At 38.7% G+C, this 18772-nt stretch overlaps 1 long non-coding RNA gene across 1 annotated transcript; it reads left to right on the top strand.

The window, feature by feature from the left end:
- Nucleotides 1-4384: 4384 nt before the first annotated feature.
- On the top strand, nt 4385-5075 carry LOC306998540. Its single transcript, XR_013797580.1, has 3 exons — nt 4385-4448; nt 4858-4892; nt 4974-5075. It is a non-coding gene; the product is annotated as an uncharacterized lncRNA (long non-coding RNA).
- The last annotated feature ends 13697 nt before the right edge of the window (nt 5076-18772 follow it).

The raw sequence follows: 18772 nt of genomic DNA, 5'->3' as shown, positions 1-18772 counted from the left end.
GTTTCATCATTTATTTATCTTGAATACAAGTTTAATTATCTTGTCTCTCTCTTAGGCTTTGCAGCACGCCCTGCTGCTTTACGGAGCCTATGATTATTAAGTCATTAGTGCATAAATAAAAATGTCCAAGTGAAAAGTGGACTTGAACTGTCTCAGTTGCCACACTGCGTGCCACACAAAGAATAACAATTATAGACCAATGAAAATGTAGACAGAGGGAAAGTAATTTTTGGTTTAAGAAGAAAGTTTTGATGGTACCAGATGGTCCTACAGCTCACACATTGAGTGGGTCTGTTTATGAACACGGGCTTCATTAATCTGAGATGTAGATGACACTCACCAGCAGTAGTGCAAGATGAGCCAGTCATCACTACTGCTGTGACTGCAGCTTATGTCATTAACACAGACACAAGTTAATGAAGTCTGAAGCCTTTTAATCCATTTGTATGCTGCTTTCTGCAAGTATACATCGTCTATTAATCACTACAGACATTTAATACTTGTGTCAAAACTTTGTTTGCTTATTGTCAATGACTCAGTAAAGCCTAAAGGGGAGTTTACACTGACAAAGATTCTGTTGCAAATGGGGTTACCATATCAGACATTCTTTTGTTTTCAAAGAGAGTTGCTGATTTAGAAAAAAAAGTTGTCAATTTCACTTTATGCAAATGAGCAGCGACGCAACTCTGCAACTACCAAACGAAAGCACAGACTGTGAAGTCAATGCGTATACAAGTAAGGCAACAGTATATTTAATCGCTGTCAGTGTAAACAGGGCTTAAACTGGTATGAGCAAAGGTATTACTATAATAAAAGGATCTTCTTTGGTCTTTTGAAATATAAGTTCAGTCAGGACCACTATCGTCAAATACGATTGACAATTAGCATACAGTTTGGATTGGCGGTAAGTTTCTGTTCTGGGCAAGAACTCCCTTGCAGCCTAGCATGGATAAGAGCAGGGAGAGCAGCAATAACCCCCCTTAGGGTAAACAGAACAGAACCAACATGAATGTATTGCAGATATCATTAATTCAAGATTTTAAAGTATAACATAATTCTAGAATTTATTCTGATTCAAGGGGAATCAGAAAGCCAAATCCTGACCGACGAGAGGAGGAGCTGGGGATGGAGGAGGGTAATTCGCTCCTGAGAAACGTGATAGCCGCTGATAATACTGAAGGAGCTTATATATGTATACAGTAGGCGTCATATTCCTATAGGTAGACGTGGGTCAGCTGAGAGTCAGCTGATACGAGCTTGAATAATGTGACCAGCCAGAACTGACGCTATATGCTTGATAGTATTACTACATATGTTACTTTAGTGGTTTATATTTAGGCCGATAGAATATGAACTTTTTGAAGCGTCAAAGTGGTACCTGCTTAACTGTCAATGGAGGGTTGACAGTTATTTGGATTTTATCAAATAAATATCTTCATTTGTGTTCCGAAAATGAACGAAAGCCTTATGGGTCTGGAACAACATGAGGGTAATATTGACAGAATTTTCATTTTTGGGTGAACTATCCCTTTAAATTTTCAGATAATTTTTCATGACTCAAAAGTTTGTGTTCAGAAAAACTGATACAAAAAGAAAAATATTTAATATAATCCCCCTTTACAATCCTTAAAGGCACAATAGCCTTTTAAATGAAACATATCCCTTTTAAATCATGGATCAGCACAGAGACAGAGACACACCAGTATTATTGTTGCATCATTATGTCTTTCGTTAAAACAGTTTATTCCTCTCTAATACATAAACACAATACACACATACTTCAGTGATTGCATATCAGACTCTTGTCCAATCCAGAGAATAATCTGGCACCTGCTAAGGTAAAGGATTAGGCTGCGGGCAGCTTCACTCTTTCCTTCAGGATAATCTTTCCCTGCATGGGCATGACGGGGTCTCAGGTACACCTCACATCTCTGCTCCTTACAATCCCTTCGATCACGTTTCAGGCTTATCCTGGTGGTTGTGGGCACTCCTGGGAGAGAGGGGGTCTGAAGGGGTCAAATGGACACAATCTGGATACAGAGATGTGATCAGTCATGCACAGTCACACTCATATGGCAGCAAACACTCTCACACTCAAACTGAGAGGCATGGTCAAGAACAAATATAGCTGTGAAAATAGCTTAACCTCTAATAGGCCTAGTTGATTTTCACGGTTTGATTCATTTATTTTGCCAAATGTTCCTAAACTGCAAGAGATTGTTGAAGCATTTGAGTATTTCAAACAGCTAGCGTCATTATTATTATTAAATCATAGATTTTTCAACATAGCTGTTTTAGTTTGATGGTACCGTTCACACGCCACACCTTGTATATTTCACGCTGAGGAGTAAGGTATAACTTGTCCCGCTATAGAGTGCCGAAGTTATGACGTCACTTTGTAGGCCAACCCGGAAGTTAGCGGCGCATGGGTTCCCTCGATCGAAAAGCTATGCATTTTCCCCATAGACTTTTGGAAAATCGCCAAAAATAAGATCTGTGTTCAACAAAGAGTTGTGAACCTTACACGTTTTGTCTATCAAGATAATCTTTACAAGTTAATCCAAAATATATACATTTTGAAGCCTAAATAAAGCCGTCAGATATAAAATGCTAACGGTAGGCTATAAACGGACTACAGCACACCACTCTGACCATGGTCGTGGATCAACGTCATCATCAAGCGTTCATTATGATCTGCGCTGTGTATGAAACCTATGGTATGAACTTATCCACTTTTTCATGAGAAATATTGCCCATTCGTTTTTTCCAAAAATGTTAGAAAATAATTTTGTTTATGCGTGCCTCTCTGATATTTTTTTATCTTTTGTTAATGTTTTTTTTTATCGTTTATTATTTTGTTAGTTTATATAAACCTTAATATTATTTTCTTTGTGATTAAGATTATTATGCCGGATCATTGTGCCCCAAATAAACTTTAATAAAGATTACCTTTCACTGTACTATGTTTGATTGTATGTTTGCATACCATTTGCTAATTCGCCAGAAAAAAAACGAGCATCTTTCATTCAACGACTTGTGGTTGCATCTCGGGACAAAACAAAACACCATTGTCGAACAGTCTCTCCACAGAAATAAAGAACGTGAGGCTGAAGCGCGGGTTAGTAGTGAGAGATTTCCTGTTTGTCATGATGATGTCTAAAGTCCCCGCCAAAGGATGTAGACCCTTTTAGCAACTTGTTAGCAACCACCGTTTTTAAGTCACAATAAAGTTTTAAAAAATCACAAGCAGGTTATAACTGGTGTGTTTTATGTCATAGATCAAAACGTGAAAATATTTAGAGGCCTTGTTAACCACAGACCTTATTTCAGGCGATTTAGCAAAAACCCATTCAAAAAACCCATAGACTTTAGGGCGAGGGAACCGGAAGTGCTAAAATGCTAACTCACTTCCGCGTTTTGGCCTACAAAGTGGCCTACAAAGTGACGTCGTAACTTCGGCACTCTATAGACTGAAATTTAGCCAGCTCCTTTGTTTCCTGTCTGCCATTATTGGACAAACTGATTAATCCAGGTGTGTCTGATTATTGTTGTTGGTCAGGCACACCTGGATTAATCAGTTTGTCCAATAATGGCAGACAGGACACAAAGGAGCTGGCTAAAGTTCAGGAAGTAGTGCAGCTGTGCATAAAGTCCATTAATGGAAGAGGCGCAGGCAGTTGTTTCTGGGTAAATTACGTGTTCCCGCTGCAAGACTAGGCAACACACGCACACACACGGAGTGGAAGTTGGCAGAGCAAGATCTGATGCGGTAGGAACCTCTTCTCTCTCTCTCTCTTTTTTTTTTTTTAGCATTTTGATTTTACGATTCCTGGATGAAATCTCTTGCCTGTGATCAAAGACAGTGAGAGCTGATGTTGAGGAATATAGCCAAATTCGTGCTAAATTATTTTTGATGCAGTCAAAACTCTTGACACAACTTGACATAACTTACATGCTCAGGGCAAGTTGTTATGACTGAGTATGTAGCCTACATTGAACACTGCTGTTCAGTTGGCTTGTTTGTGGTCAAATTTATTTAATTTTTTTGATAAATTTGTATTTTTGAAACATTTGGATGAATTTGTCTGTCTTTTATCACATTTACCATTTGTGCTGGTCAATTATGAACAATACAGGCAAAATTTAACTGCTAGCAAAAATTGAAGCGAATTTGGTGGGGCCGAGGGGCCGCTGCTGCAAATATTTGGGTGGCTCACTCCAAACTCACTCCAAACTTTTGATAAAATTTGAGAGCCCTGAAATTCGGGAACAAATTACTCAATTGAATCGGTTCTTTTTAGTGAATCGGTTCTTTTTAGTGAAACGGTTGAATCTTGAAATCGTATAGTAATAATTTCGTATTGATTCCAGCGAAAATGACTCACTCACCTAACTGCTCATAGACCAGCTGCCAGCCAGTTCAACGCTACTGTCCACAATAAATAACCGTAAATATCCAGACATTTATTTGAACTGATACAGTGTTATTTAATATTATTTATACGGATAGGCTAGTTATTATAGATAGATAGTGTGTCTCAGGAAAACTCTCTCGAATCAACCCGCAGACTCGGACTTGTTTCAAACAAACGAAACTGGCGCAATCTTGCCTCTCAGCTGTCGATTGTTGTGAAAATGACATCAGAGGATTTCACCAGAAATATTACTGTAACATTGTTGCAGTGCTTGTTTTGTAGACAGGGCGAATGTTTTATATACGTTGTGATTGATATTTTTTTCTTAGTGGAAGCTTAACTATAACATTTTATGTCCGCGGTTTGTGAGTGAACGACGTAACGTTAGGCCCAACTGTTAAAATCGGACTGACATCCGTTTTCTTCTGCTGTGTGAATGTAGCCATTGAAAACACAAACGGCCAAAGTATACAGGCAGTAAGTCATAATTATATTTGGATTGAAGGGAGGGAAAGAGAGACGGCTATGAAGTCATGCTGATGGTAGCTTTGATTACAGTCTCGAAGAGGGACATTGGATTCAGCCTGGTGACTGACAGGAGAGGGGAATGAAGCCTGCAGTGAATTACAGAGAAAGAAAATGAACACCCACACATGATGGATCTACAGGACAGCTACTATTAAGCCTGGTGGCTATATTAAAGAAGAGCAGAAAATTAGATGTAGGCTATAGTATAGTGATCAAGGTATTTTTGTGCTCTTCAAGGAAAGTCCCACAGGCACTTTAATGTAGGTTACCAGGGTGTGATTTTTATTTGAACAGATTTAAACTTTTTGTTAACATAATAATGGTCACATTAATATGACATTTTAAAATTTTGGAAACCTTTTACTGTTTCATTTATTTTTATATTTAGATTTTATTGATTTAGTCTTGTTACATACACAGACTTTTAATATTGCAATATTTATTGTGAATTAATTCTAATAAATCATAATAACTATTTATGTCCCTCAGGCTTAATTTCCAGTCAGTGAAGAGGATGCTTGAGATGAAACAGAAGTGTGTGAAGAAAATAAAGAATCAAGGTAAATCTAACACATTGAAATAATTTCTAAAGTATTAAAATATTTAATTGTGTGGATGTATAGTCTTAATGTAGCCCCACCCCTTTTCAGCGCTGAGTTCTGTCTTGAGGTTTGTAATTTCACAGCATTAGGTAAGATCTTCCGGATTCATGAATGACCCGCTTGTTTTAAAATCTTCCCGGTATACTGACATTTGTTATGACATCCGCTTCAAACAATTCTCATGATAACTGTTGTTAACTCTAATAGGTAAATCCACTTAAAATCCACAAGCGAATTACTCTTCGACAGCGATGCCATAGAAATATACAGAGCTGCCGCAAAAACACAAAATTATAAATATAACTGTGCGCTTGTTTCTCTGGTACATAAGGTAAATAAGTCATACAATTCTAGCTATGAAATTAACTTGGAAAAAATCTATAAATTCCTTCACCATCATTTCCATAACATAGTCAATGTAGTGGAAATGACAATGTGATGTTAATGACTTTAAGGAAAAAATTATCTTCAGATGCTAACACTTTCAGTGGTAGGACAAAGTGAAAGAAGCTATGCTAACACAACAAAACTCAAAGCGAACATTCTGCTCAGAAAACTTGAAATTCCCACATAATTCCCACCCTAACAGTAGTTCTCCTCAGACCACCCATGGGGCCATCGGCTCGAGTCCCCTGAGGGCGCAAGCTGGTACCTTTCGCACAAAGCCAGATCTGTGTAGAGTAGATGGCAAAGAGGCCCTGTATTTGGCAGCCGTCTTGCCAAAGCACTTTGCTTCACAGACCTTTCAGGTACCCTTGTGCAGTGATCCTCACTTGTGTGGGAGAGAACTCTGGCCTGCCAGTGTACCCAGGCTCACCATTACCTCAGCCGGGCTCAAGAAGGTTTAACTCCTCTATATTACAGCTTCAGGTCAGGCAGATACAGTATACGTATACACTACATGGTGATGCATGTGAAAGTTATTCTACCCACACCCCATGCTTGCTCCGTCCCCGTCACACATCATTTCAGCTGAAGTGTGGGGTATGATAAGGGATGCATGTACGATTGAATGTGACTGACACAGGATTTTCTCCATCCGGTAAGCTGAGCTCCTGCGCTTATCAAAGAGCTCTTGTTGGATGTGTAATGTATCAGTTACAGCAAACAGGCCAGCTACACCTGACCCTCAGCGCGCGCGCACACACACACACACACACACACATACACACACACACACACACACACACACACACACACACACACACACACACACACACACACACACACACACACACACACACACACACACACACACACACACACACACACACACACACACACACACACACACACACACACACACACACACACACACACACACACACACACACACACACACACACACACACACACACACACACACACACACAGGCTTTTAGCTAAGATGACACAGCAGGGGATGAGAGCTTTTTGATTGATTAATGGATTAACTATTTGACTTGTTAGCTGATTGGGACTGATTGATTGATTTTCAATTAGGGCCAGAATCGAATTTCCGTAAGGGAAACAGCAGTGCTTTCAAGCAGTAAGAGAATAGTGTTAAAGTTTTAGGTAAGCTTAGGTTTCGGGCTTTGGTGTGTTGTAAATGAAATGCCATATCAGAGCTGCTTTGCCATTCTTTACACTCAGCACAAGTCTTGTTTTCATTCAGCTGCCCACAGGAATCAAGGGCGGATCGATCTTGATATATTGATATTGATACTTTCTATTGCATAATTTTTTTTTAAACAAGTGAATTCATTATTTTTTTAAAGATGACAGTGGATATGCATCATCAGAGCTCAAATTCACAGGTCAGAGCTAATTTATTTTTATAGGTGGGCCCTTTCTAGATTATAGATTGTCTCTTGAAAGGGCTCAGGATAACATTCTTAGTTTTCCCCTTTTGATGATGGCCCTGTTTATCATAAACTTATGGTGCTTTCACACCTGCCACATTTAGTTTGGTTGAATCGCACTAGAGTTCGTTGTCCCCCTTGGTGCGGTTTGTTGGGGCAGGTGTGAATGCAGCAATCGCACTCGGGTGCGCACCAAAAGCGGACCAAACAAGCGTACGAGGAGGTCTCGGTACGCTTTCAAACGAACTCTGGTGCGGTTCGTTTGTGGTGAGAACGTGATCCGACCTAGAACAGACCTAACTGCCAAAGAACTGCGCATTTTTGGACTAAACCAGTTGCCGTAGTCAGCTGCGCTGTGCATTATGTGATGAGGAATAATGTTTGTTGACAGTTTGCACTTTTAGCATGGCAGCTCGTGGACAAACTTGAGTTGTGAGGAGGTGCGGAGCCTCATAGAAATTGGGTCTGTTTGCCTTTAAGTGGTGTAGACAAATATATATGACCAGGGATACAATCAGCCCACGCAGTCGTCTCTCCAGAGTAAAAAGTGACGTGTTGTCTGCCGGATTTTCCTCCTCTTTGTTTACTTCCGGGAGTTCTGTTGGAATTTTCCCACACGTTAATTCTGACCAATCGAAGTGCAGTTTAAAATACGTTCAAGACACATCTGGCCAACGAGTAATGTGGAGGTTGTCACGTGACTGCATTTTGGTTCGTTTCGTCAACTGCTTCGGAGCAGAGCAATCAGTGTGGTGTGAAAAGAAACCAAAACGCCTGAAAAATGCTACAAAGTATAATTTTTCGCCCTTGGTCCGGACCAAATGAACCGAACTACAGATGTGAAAGCACCCTTAAAAATGAAAAAAAATTGTTTGCGAATATTTGTGTATAATAGCTATTTGTTTGTTGAATTTGAGGTCTCACAATTGGCTGTTTATTTATTCGTAGAGATCTATAGAGAACACCTATAATACTTTTTTCCTCTGCGGAAAACAGAAGAACATATTTTGAGGTGTTTTTTATTTTTGGTCCATACAAGAAAAAAGTATATATAAGTAATATAAGTAATCATTTTCTCACCTTGCTGTCGTTCTAATTTAGAATAGCATTCTTTCTTTTTTGTACAAAAAATCCTGCTAGCGATCGTCATTTTAAAGCTTATTCTTTTCATTAAAGGGATGGTTCGGAGTAATTTCAACATAGGGTCATTTGCACCATGACCTCGAGCCAAGCACCCCCCCCACTGATAATGCCCGGAATGGTACCAAACTTCTACAGCAGTACAAATAGGTTCTGTACTCATAAAACGAGGCATTGGAAAGTTTGTAAGTACATCAGGAGTTTATTTAAATAACACTTGCCTGATGGCTTACGCTACTGCTAACCCGGACGTCGAGGTCACTTCCGTGATTTGGGAAAAGCCCATATTTATATTACAGCTGGTGAACATGGTAGTCTGGGTTTGAAAAAAAGCACATCAGTCAGCTGTTTGTCCTCCTTCTGCAACTCTTCGGCTATAAACAGAGACATTAAATAAGATAAAACACAATATGAGTATAATTGAAGTGAGCCTTGAAGTCTGTTATGAATGATGCAGGATCATGGTTAATATAAGCCAGGTACACAACTCATCCAGCTACTGCAGGATGAAAATTGACACATGACAACATGATGTAGAGGAGTCATCCATCAAATGTCATAGCTGTAGTCAGGTAATGCATGTCCAAGGTGTGTGATTCTCTGCTTTAAAACACACACACACACACACACACACACACACACACACACACACACACACACACACACACACACACACACACACACACACACACACACACACACACACACACACACACACACACACACACACACACACGGACACACACACACACACACGAGCACGCTTTTGGAATGTGCAATATTTTCCACCTGCCTGAACTCATCATTAGCACTATGGTAATTGCTTGGATCTTAGATAGCTCACTCATTACAGGACTCAAACAATCCTGAATCCAATTAGAGATATGTCTGCTTCTCGTAAAAATTTTACTCTCTTGTGAATCCAAAGGTACAGTTGGTACAGATGTCATATCACACATATTTATAGAATTAATCTAAACTAAATTAGAGACTCATGATCAAAGACATATATAATTTACCTTCTGCATTTGCACGTTACCTTTTGTGTAACAGTACGACACTGTCTTAAAAAACCCTGGTCAAAACATTAAAATGATATAAAATATACATATTTGTATTCAGCAAGGATGCATTGATTTGCATTTTTATAAATGCTGTTCTTTTAAACTTTCAATTCATCAAATAATCCTAAAAATAATCCCGCAAAAATACTGCACAATAAATATTATTTGTTTTAGCACCAAATCATATTAGACTGTTTTCTGAAAGATCACGTGACACTGAAGATTGAAGTAATGGCGGCTGAAAATTCAGCTTTGCCATCACAGGATGAATTTAAATAAAATATATCAAAATAGTTCTTTTAAATCATATGTAATATTTCCCAATACTATTTTCATTTAAATACTGTTGAGATGAAGCCTCTTTAGTGCAGTTCTGCGTATTTATAAGCTATATGCAGGTGCAGTACAGCAAACATCCTATTACGGCAAGTGCTCCAGATGTTCACACCCCCCCCCCCTGCGACTGCATGCTCATCTCATCTACATAATTATATATGTCACAAATTAGACTGACATTTGCATAAGACTACAACTCAATCAGGCCCCTGAGCTTTGCATACCAGAAATATTAGGCGGTTAAATACAAGTTTTCCAGTGAACTACAGATCCTCGTTAGGGCTTTAGAAAATAGAGGTTGAAATATAAGGCTTCAAATAACTTGAATCACTAGGTGGCGCTATTTCATCGCTCTGCGTCTCTGCAGGTGATGGACATGCCTGGCTCGGCTCAGCAGCACCATAATGATGTTACATGTCACAGGCATTTGTAGACGTATCACTGTGTACAATTTATCAACACACACTGTCATTCTATCTGCCTCCGCCTGAGTACTGTCACAGAAGCCCAACCAAACACCAACCACATCCTTAAGGGAAATAAGACAAATGTCAAGCAGACGTGTGTGTGGAAGCACAAACTGATATATCGCTGAAATCACGGCCTGCCCACAGACTCCAGAGTCAAGCCAAAGAAAATCTGGCCGGTAATGTTGGTCTGTAGGAGTGTTTAAGGATTTAGAGCAGTAACGTTGATGAGTGCACTAACAGCAGGAAATTGAGGGCGGCAGGGGAGAGAGGACTCAGTGGAGGGGAACACAATCTCCCACTGCCCGACAGATGACTTGCTGAGTCTCGCCTCCTCATTACCATCTCTGTCTCTGTCAGGGTGTGTGTGTGTGTGTGTGTGTGTTTATGCATGTAAGGCCATAAACTAAAAGCCTCAGCTCTTTTCAGGTCTTGTTATAGTCAAAAGTTGTGGAATAATTAAGATTGTTATTTGAAAGAAGTCTCCTTCGCTCACCAAGGCTGCGTTTATCTGATGAAAAATTCAGTTAAATCAGTAATATTGTGAAATATTATTATAAAAAAATGTTTCTTCAATTAAAATGTACTTATTTCTGTGATTTCAATTTTCGGCAGCCATTACTTCAGTTTTCAGTTTCACATGATTCTTCAGAAATTATCCTAATTTGGTGCTCATTTATCATCAATTATTATTACCGCTCAAGTATTAATAATGATTTTTATTATTATCAACGTTAAAAAATATGAAATGTTAAAAAATATCAATGTTCTTATCAATGTTAAAAAAGCGCTTGTGGAAACCATGATACATTTTGTAAGGATTGTTTGATGAATAGAAAGGTCAAAAGAGCAGCATTTATTAGAAATATTGATCGTGTGTAATATTATAAATGTCTTTACTGTCTCTTCTGATCAATTTGTTGCATCCTTGCTGAATAAAAGTATTCTATAAAAAAAATCATACCTCAAATTTAGCCTTTTCCACTCAGCATTTTCATTGGCCACAATTTTGATATCGATACTATTAGAAAAACTGCCATATAGATATTTTCCATATCTCATAATTTGGCAGCAGGCATATTAGGCTGCTGTCACTTTAAGACCTGACGCACTGATCCATAATACTGGTACACATGCCTTTTCTTTCTAAACTGTTTACGTCTACTTAAAAGATAACTGACTGTTTACATGAATACTCACCAAGACTGGCATTTTGACATTATTTGATGTGTATTGACGCTTTAAGCGAAATAAGTAGCGAAAAATAATTGATGTGCATGCACTTTGAGCACAAAATATGCGAGAATGAGTAAAATTATGCGCAAAACAAGCAATCCCAGGCCGAAACTCAAGCCCTGTATATCACCAACAATATTCATCCAGAGCAAATGAAACGAGTGAATGAGGGGAGGCAAGTTTGTGTGTCAGCTCGCTGTTGGAGAGAGAGTATTGGAAGCGTTTCAGATATTTCAGTATCGTATCGAAAAGTCGATAACATTACATTGACATTGTTTATTATTTCAGATGCCTTTTTAAAGGACTACAATTGAAAATTGTATATAATTCATCCTGCCAAAGTGGCTATAGTATGAGGGACGCCACTGCTGAAATCCACCCACATTTTGCTGGTTGGCGGGTGTTAATGTCAAGCCCTGCCAAAAATTAAAGGCACACTATACAAGAATTGTACCTATAATATATGTTATAATAACAGCTTCAATGTAGAGGTCTTCAGGTGAACCCGTTGACCCGTTGACCCGGGACCCGACCCGGGACCCGTACGGGTTCGGGTCTATATTTTAAATGATCAGCCGGGTCCGGGTCGGGTCGAATCTATTACTTCGGGTCCCGGGTCTGTTTAACATTGTGTTTAATACCCGTGCGAGTCATCAAATCTCAAAAATGCGTCTTGTCACACTCATATTTAATATATTTTAAATCAGTAACATAATCTGAGGTGAACTGTAACATGAATGTTTACTTTGACACTCAAAATAAATTGCGTTAAAAAGCATATTTTAGGTTGATCCATCCAGCTAGCGCGCATTTGCAGTCAAGCGCGTGTCATGTTTCTATGGCAACCAGTTACCAGAAGCAGAGCTTCAGTGAGGGACAGCCAAACCGCACTTTAGATTTTACAATGTCAATTAATCGTTTTGTTCAATCTTAAAGTTTTAGTGGTCAGATTCAGACTCGATGATGCAGAGCAGAGAGCACGGAGATGATAAATAACGTCAGCGCAGCGGCACTGAACGAGCAATCGTTATTATAGTTCAAAAAGGCAAACAGCCAAAAGTTATTGTGCGAGTTAGCAGCTAACTCGTTTAATTTGTCATCCGTCACCGTGAGTCCGTGACATCATGTGGACTTTTGAAGCTGAAATAACAAGGATTAAGCTTGGACTTGGTGGAATAACGAGAGGAATAACATGGATAACTTTCTTGTCGGAGCCGAAGGATTGTAATGCATCACAGCCAGTCAGGTAACGTAACGTTACAAGGAAAGGATGGAGAGACTACTAACGTTACGCTGCTACGGCTCCTTAAATTAGGTAAGACAAAAAGTTGTAATTTTTCGCAACAGGTTTATTGACTTGTAATAGCAGTTTAAGGTGGAAAATGTGACAATCGGGTCCAGTCGGGTCTGTGTCTTCCCGGCAGTTTCGGGTCCAGCTTACAAAAAATGTATCGGGTCTGCACGGGTCCGGGTCCAGCTTTTGAAATAATAGTCGGGTCCGGGTCGGTTCGGTGTAGCAAATTACGGGTCCCTTCCGGTTCGGGTAAGAATTTTTGGACCCGTGAAGACCTCTACTTCAATGTAATTTTGCCGCCGGCAAAACCAGCAATGCAAGTCTGAGAGGTGGCGCCCCGCCAAATCTCGCGAGAATCACGACTTGCTTGTCGAAGAAAGCGCGTTCGGAAGAGTCAAGGGAGAGACTCCCACTCGGTCAGGCTTTCACTCGTTGACCTGAGCTAAAAAGCAGCAAAGGATGCAACAGCGATGTAACTGACATTACCTGGTCAGTAGACATCTTCGGAGTCTATCTGTGCCTGTTCGATGTCTGACGCTTCCATCCTACTGAACAGATACCGGTATACAGGGGGGAGGGGATCAGGCCGCAAGTGCAGAGACGGCTCTGCGTGAGTGGTGTTTACGACAGTAACGTTAAAAACAAGTACTCCACAGCGTCTCTAGGGGGCGCTGTTTGTCAAAAATGGAAATCCTGCATATTGTGCCTTTAAGCAGCAAAAAAGATGGTCAACATTAATAATAATGATAAATATTTCTTAAAGCTGAACAGCATATTAGAATGATTTCTGAAGGATCATGTGACATTGAAGACTGCAGTATTGATGCTGAAAATTCACCTTTGCCGTCACAGGAATAAATGTATATATTAAAAAAAATTTAAAATAAAAAAACACTTCTTTTAAATTGCATTAGTATTTCACAATATTACTGTATTTCTCATCAAATAATTGCAGCCTTGCATCTGACACTTCTTTCAAAAACATTCAAAAATCTTAATTATTCCAAACTTTTGACTGGTAGTGTAGACTGATGGGCATGTTGGCAGGCAGACACAACTCCCACAATCCACTGCATCCCATTAAGTGTTGGTGTTCAGTATTGGTGAATCATGTAGCTTTTTGCTTGGTTAAACCTTGTATTTTGTGTACATTATTGTGAAATGAAGTATAAGAGAGTGTGCAAATGTGGTCAGTTAGATGGAATGATTAATCTACGATTTTGTGGGATGATTTGCATAATCAATACTCAACCACATTCGCTCAAATGAGAGAATCAATATCACTTTGGGAGCCAAAGCATGCTGTTTAAACATGATTATAACACATTATGGGTCAAACAAAGCATGATCATAAAAGTATAACATGGAAAGCTTGTGGTTGTTTCACAAGCTGAACCGCATAAAGACCATTTTCATAATGGATTTCGTTCTTTTGTGTTGGGTTCTAACTCTTCCAGTTCAGATCCATGCTCTCTCTGTCTTTTCCACGATGACTGTCTAATTCAATTAGAATCGTGCGGAGTGGCTCTGCAGTATTTCGGTCTGCTGATTTACTTTGCTATTCACGGGCGGCTTCATTCTAAGAGCTCAAACTCTGACAATGAGCCGATCCCAGAGGACAATGTCATTGCTCAGAGGTTTCTTGACTTATTTAATATCAACTTTGTCTCACATGTTTCTACTAAAATTCCTTGGGAGAAATAAAAGTAGAAACAAATGAGACAAGTGTAGGCAAACAGTAAGAGCTATAAAACGAAAGTGGATTATTATAGCTCAGATATTTTGCTCTACGACAAATTTAATGAGAAATATTAGTTCTATACAGAAATCTTACATTTGACTACAGACTTTAATATCTAAATATTAAACTTTTCATCAATTCATGAGTGTGTTTAAATATGAAAAGGAATTGGCTGAACTGCCAATTCACAACAGTTACACAACATGAATGTAATGTATTTTAATTTTTTGCAAAGCTATTATTCTTGACTAATTGTATCCATTTATTCCCTGAGCAAATTTTCACAACTGAGTAGACATTTCAGAAGCTAAGTGCTGTCAAAACAATTATTACAGATATCAAAACATACTTAAATTTTTTTCTATATCGAACCACAAAATGTCCACATTGTTTTCAGGTCATTTTATAAAAGCCAAACAATGGTAACACTTTAGTTTAGGGTCCGATTCTCCCTATTAACTACAGTAGTCAACATTTGAAGTGGATCAAAACCTTTCATCAAAATTATATATGAATTTTGAACAATACCTGTTCTTATAGGACAACTTTGATCCACTTCAAATGTTGTCTACTGTTGTTGCTTATTATTAGCATGTGTATTGGCTGTTTATTAGTTCTCGAAGCACATATTAATGCATGACCATATTCTACATCTCATAATCCTACCCAATACCTAAACTCAACATTGACCTTACTAAGTAATACGCAGTAATTAGGAGTTTATAGAGGCAAGAGTCTTAATTAATAGTGATAATTGGAATAAAATATTTAAAGGATTTAAAATAAAATTGAATTTAATGCATATAAATATATCAAATTTTTTGCATTTCAAATCTTGATTATTAATATGATCAAACTGTGTAAATATACAGGTTGTGTGAGAAAACATTTAGGCCTATAGGTGATATATTGAAGCTTAATTCTACCTCCTTAAATTATGGAATTAAAGACGCATAAATATTTATATGACTATATTTATTTCACAACCTTACCTCAGAGACAAAACTAAAACATGATCCAGCGACGAGCATCACTCAGCAGATACGGAGTGTATAAGGAGTTAATATTTTCCCTGATGAGAGATGCCTTAATTGATGCAGAATGAGATTGCGGTATCAAAAGAGGCTGGGCTCACCAAAAAAAACAACAGCGTTCTGGGTGGACCAAGAGCAAGAAAGGCTTTTTTTAATGGCAAATCAATTACTCATTTGCCCAGCGCCTCTGATTAATTACCCAGCACTTAATGTTTTTAACGACTTTGTGGACTAACTGGACTATTTAATCACCCGCAGCTCAATCCGCAGGCAAACGCTGACTTTTCCCATTCCATCACAGAGGAGAAGGGGAGAGACGCCATCGGCCGGCATCCATCACTCTTTCCCTCCCTCTACCTGAGCAATCATTAATGGAGAGAGGAGAGAGTGGGGCAGACTGCGGATCAGTCTTTCTTCTGGTTTTGTTAGAGGAATTGTAAACATCCCCACAGCCATTTGTTGGAGTGTGTTCGCTCTCTAATAAATAGTGGGCGGCTCTAGTCTGAAGGGCAAAGCTGCCGTTTCTGCTGCTGCTGTTTTTTTGTCTTTCCACCTACAGGCTGACAATCCAGCATCCGGTAGATGTAGTGGCATTCCAACTGCTGGCATATGAAAGCATATTTCATGAAATTACAGTTGCTGTTTTTTTTTCTCCGTCAAGCTCTTTGTGATGTTAGCAACCTTTTGTGTCCTGAAAAATGTAGCTCAAGTGCTCGAGAGAATATCAGCACAGACTGGCTGAAATATGAACCCCCTCGCACAAGAGATCTGTGGCGCATCATTAATTTCACAGAACTGCTTACCCCGTACTTGGCAATGGGATTTTCATATTTCCATTCATATGTCACCGCATAAATATATTTCTCTTTGTATATCAAACAGAATGGCAGCTGTAGTTGTTATCTCTCTAGAGCAGGGTAGACAATAAAACACCCGGGGCAGGCAAAGACAATAATGGATATACCCTCCCCAAAACAGACCAGGATTTGGCTAATCCAGACCTCAGGATTACCGTGAATTATTGATATCAGGAATCCCTTTGTTTAGTTTTTGTGGAATTCTGTCATGAAAGTCTGATTGTGTATGAACAGTGGAAGTTTTATAGCTCTTCAATGCAATTGAATGATTGATTTGTTGATTATAATGGGAGCGTTGTGTCACTCGCAGCATAGATGACACATTTTTACGTACTCTAAAGTGTTAATAGTGTAGCTATGAATTTTTCTGGAGATAATCTCTTCTGTTCAGCACCAATGACACCTTAGTGGAATATATATTTTAGAGGATGTGCAGCACATACACTAAGATATACACACTAAGTGTGTGTGTAAAGCTGTCAGGGGACTGAGATGGGGGCTAATGAAGCAGCCTCTGCTCCGTCACTTGGGCTGGTGAAGAGGGATGGCTTCAGGCACAGTTCCTTAACTCAGCGTTCTGCTCAAGGTTACCAGACCTTAATGTATTTAATGCTCCATAATACCTGACAGAAATGGGCACATATATCACACACCCACACCTGCCAGATTTTCTTCTTTCAAATCGCACCCCTCTGAAAATCTGCTTCTCGTTTATGTATCGTATAGGGGAAGTTCTGTGTTTCAAGATGGCTTTGGATGGTTAATAATTAATAAGGATATTTTAGGGTTTAAGAACACTTCATCATGAAGGTCAAGTGGTAGATGTAATACCCTCTCCCCTTTGACCCCCAATGAATGCCTTATGTTTGTACGAAAACAGATGGCCGTACAAATAATCTTTTTATTTAGGAATAACATTTGCTGATGAATCGTTCACAACAAGACCAGGAACATGCATTAAGAAAGTAAATGGGGTCAATTTTGATTTCACGTTGACTTGAAAATATATTTGTTTTTTGAAAACCACATTTGCATTTTGTTATGTCTCAGCCTTCCATTAATGTCTCAGTTATAATCAGATTCTAGGTTGCTGTGCATGTCTGCAATGACATTTACCACTTGATAAATATACAGCCATTTAAAACATAGGCCTTTTATTCATAATAGCAAATTCATAATCACATAGACAGGCACTTATTGAGATGGAGATTCATAATGAATATGGGCTTAATTGTTTTGTTTTATGGAGATTCTAGAGTCTGGCATTTTGCTGGATGCTTATCAGACAGACGAGTTTGATTCTAACAAAGCGCGGCAGAATCACATTATTCCTGAGGAGATGAGCCGAGATGGACGTTGACGAGACTCGCACAGAAGGGAAAGAAAGCGGAGAGCTGCATGCATTGTTGTAAGACTAGCAGAAAAAAAGATTTTGTCACATCTGCTTGGATTCCTCACAATAACGTTAAAATAACACATTAAGTACATAAATATGAATATGTGTAAATTATATTTAAGACTTTTAATGGATTAAATTAATGTGGATTAACTAATGCCATTTTGACAATATTGGTAGAGCACGATTCAGAACTGTTATTTAAAATTAGAATTTAAGGAAGCAGAAATACACTGTTTTGAAATTACGAAAAATTAACTAAATTCATATAATATTAATATTGAATGCATGAAACACCACCCATAAAAATCTTTATCTTTAATCTTAATTAATACATTGACATTCATTTATAAATAAATAAATATTAAAACAAACATTTCAATATGAATCCATTTATTTAATCTAAAACATTAAACACTTATCATAGTACGCCAGATAGATCGATAGATTGTTCCACCTCAGCGATACAGTGTAAAAATACACCATATGGCGGAGATTAATGCGTAAGCACATTTTATGCAACAATGTTTTCTCCTCCTAACACACTTTAGAGAGTGCTGGCAGTGATCATCTGTACTCTGATGGCTCCACCTCACCTGAAGATCATGAGGTCAAGTGGGCCTGACTGACTGACTGCCTGACTGACAGACAGGGGCGATAGATTGATAGATCAAGGACAAGTGAGGAAATCAGAAAATGCCACGGGCCAGATTTAAAACTGCATGAAGCATATCAGAGTAAAGTCGAATCATTAGGCATCATATCTCAGACATCAATAAATTACTTTTTGTTCCACAAGAGATATATCTAGCATCATGTTA

This window comes from Phoxinus phoxinus, assembly GCF_949152265.1.
Source record: "Phoxinus phoxinus genome assembly, chromosome: 5".
Lineage (NCBI taxonomy): Eukaryota > Metazoa > Chordata > Actinopteri > Cypriniformes > Leuciscidae > Phoxinus > Phoxinus phoxinus.
Note: the sequence above shows the minus strand (reverse complement) of the source record. Positions and strands in the feature narration are given on the sequence as shown.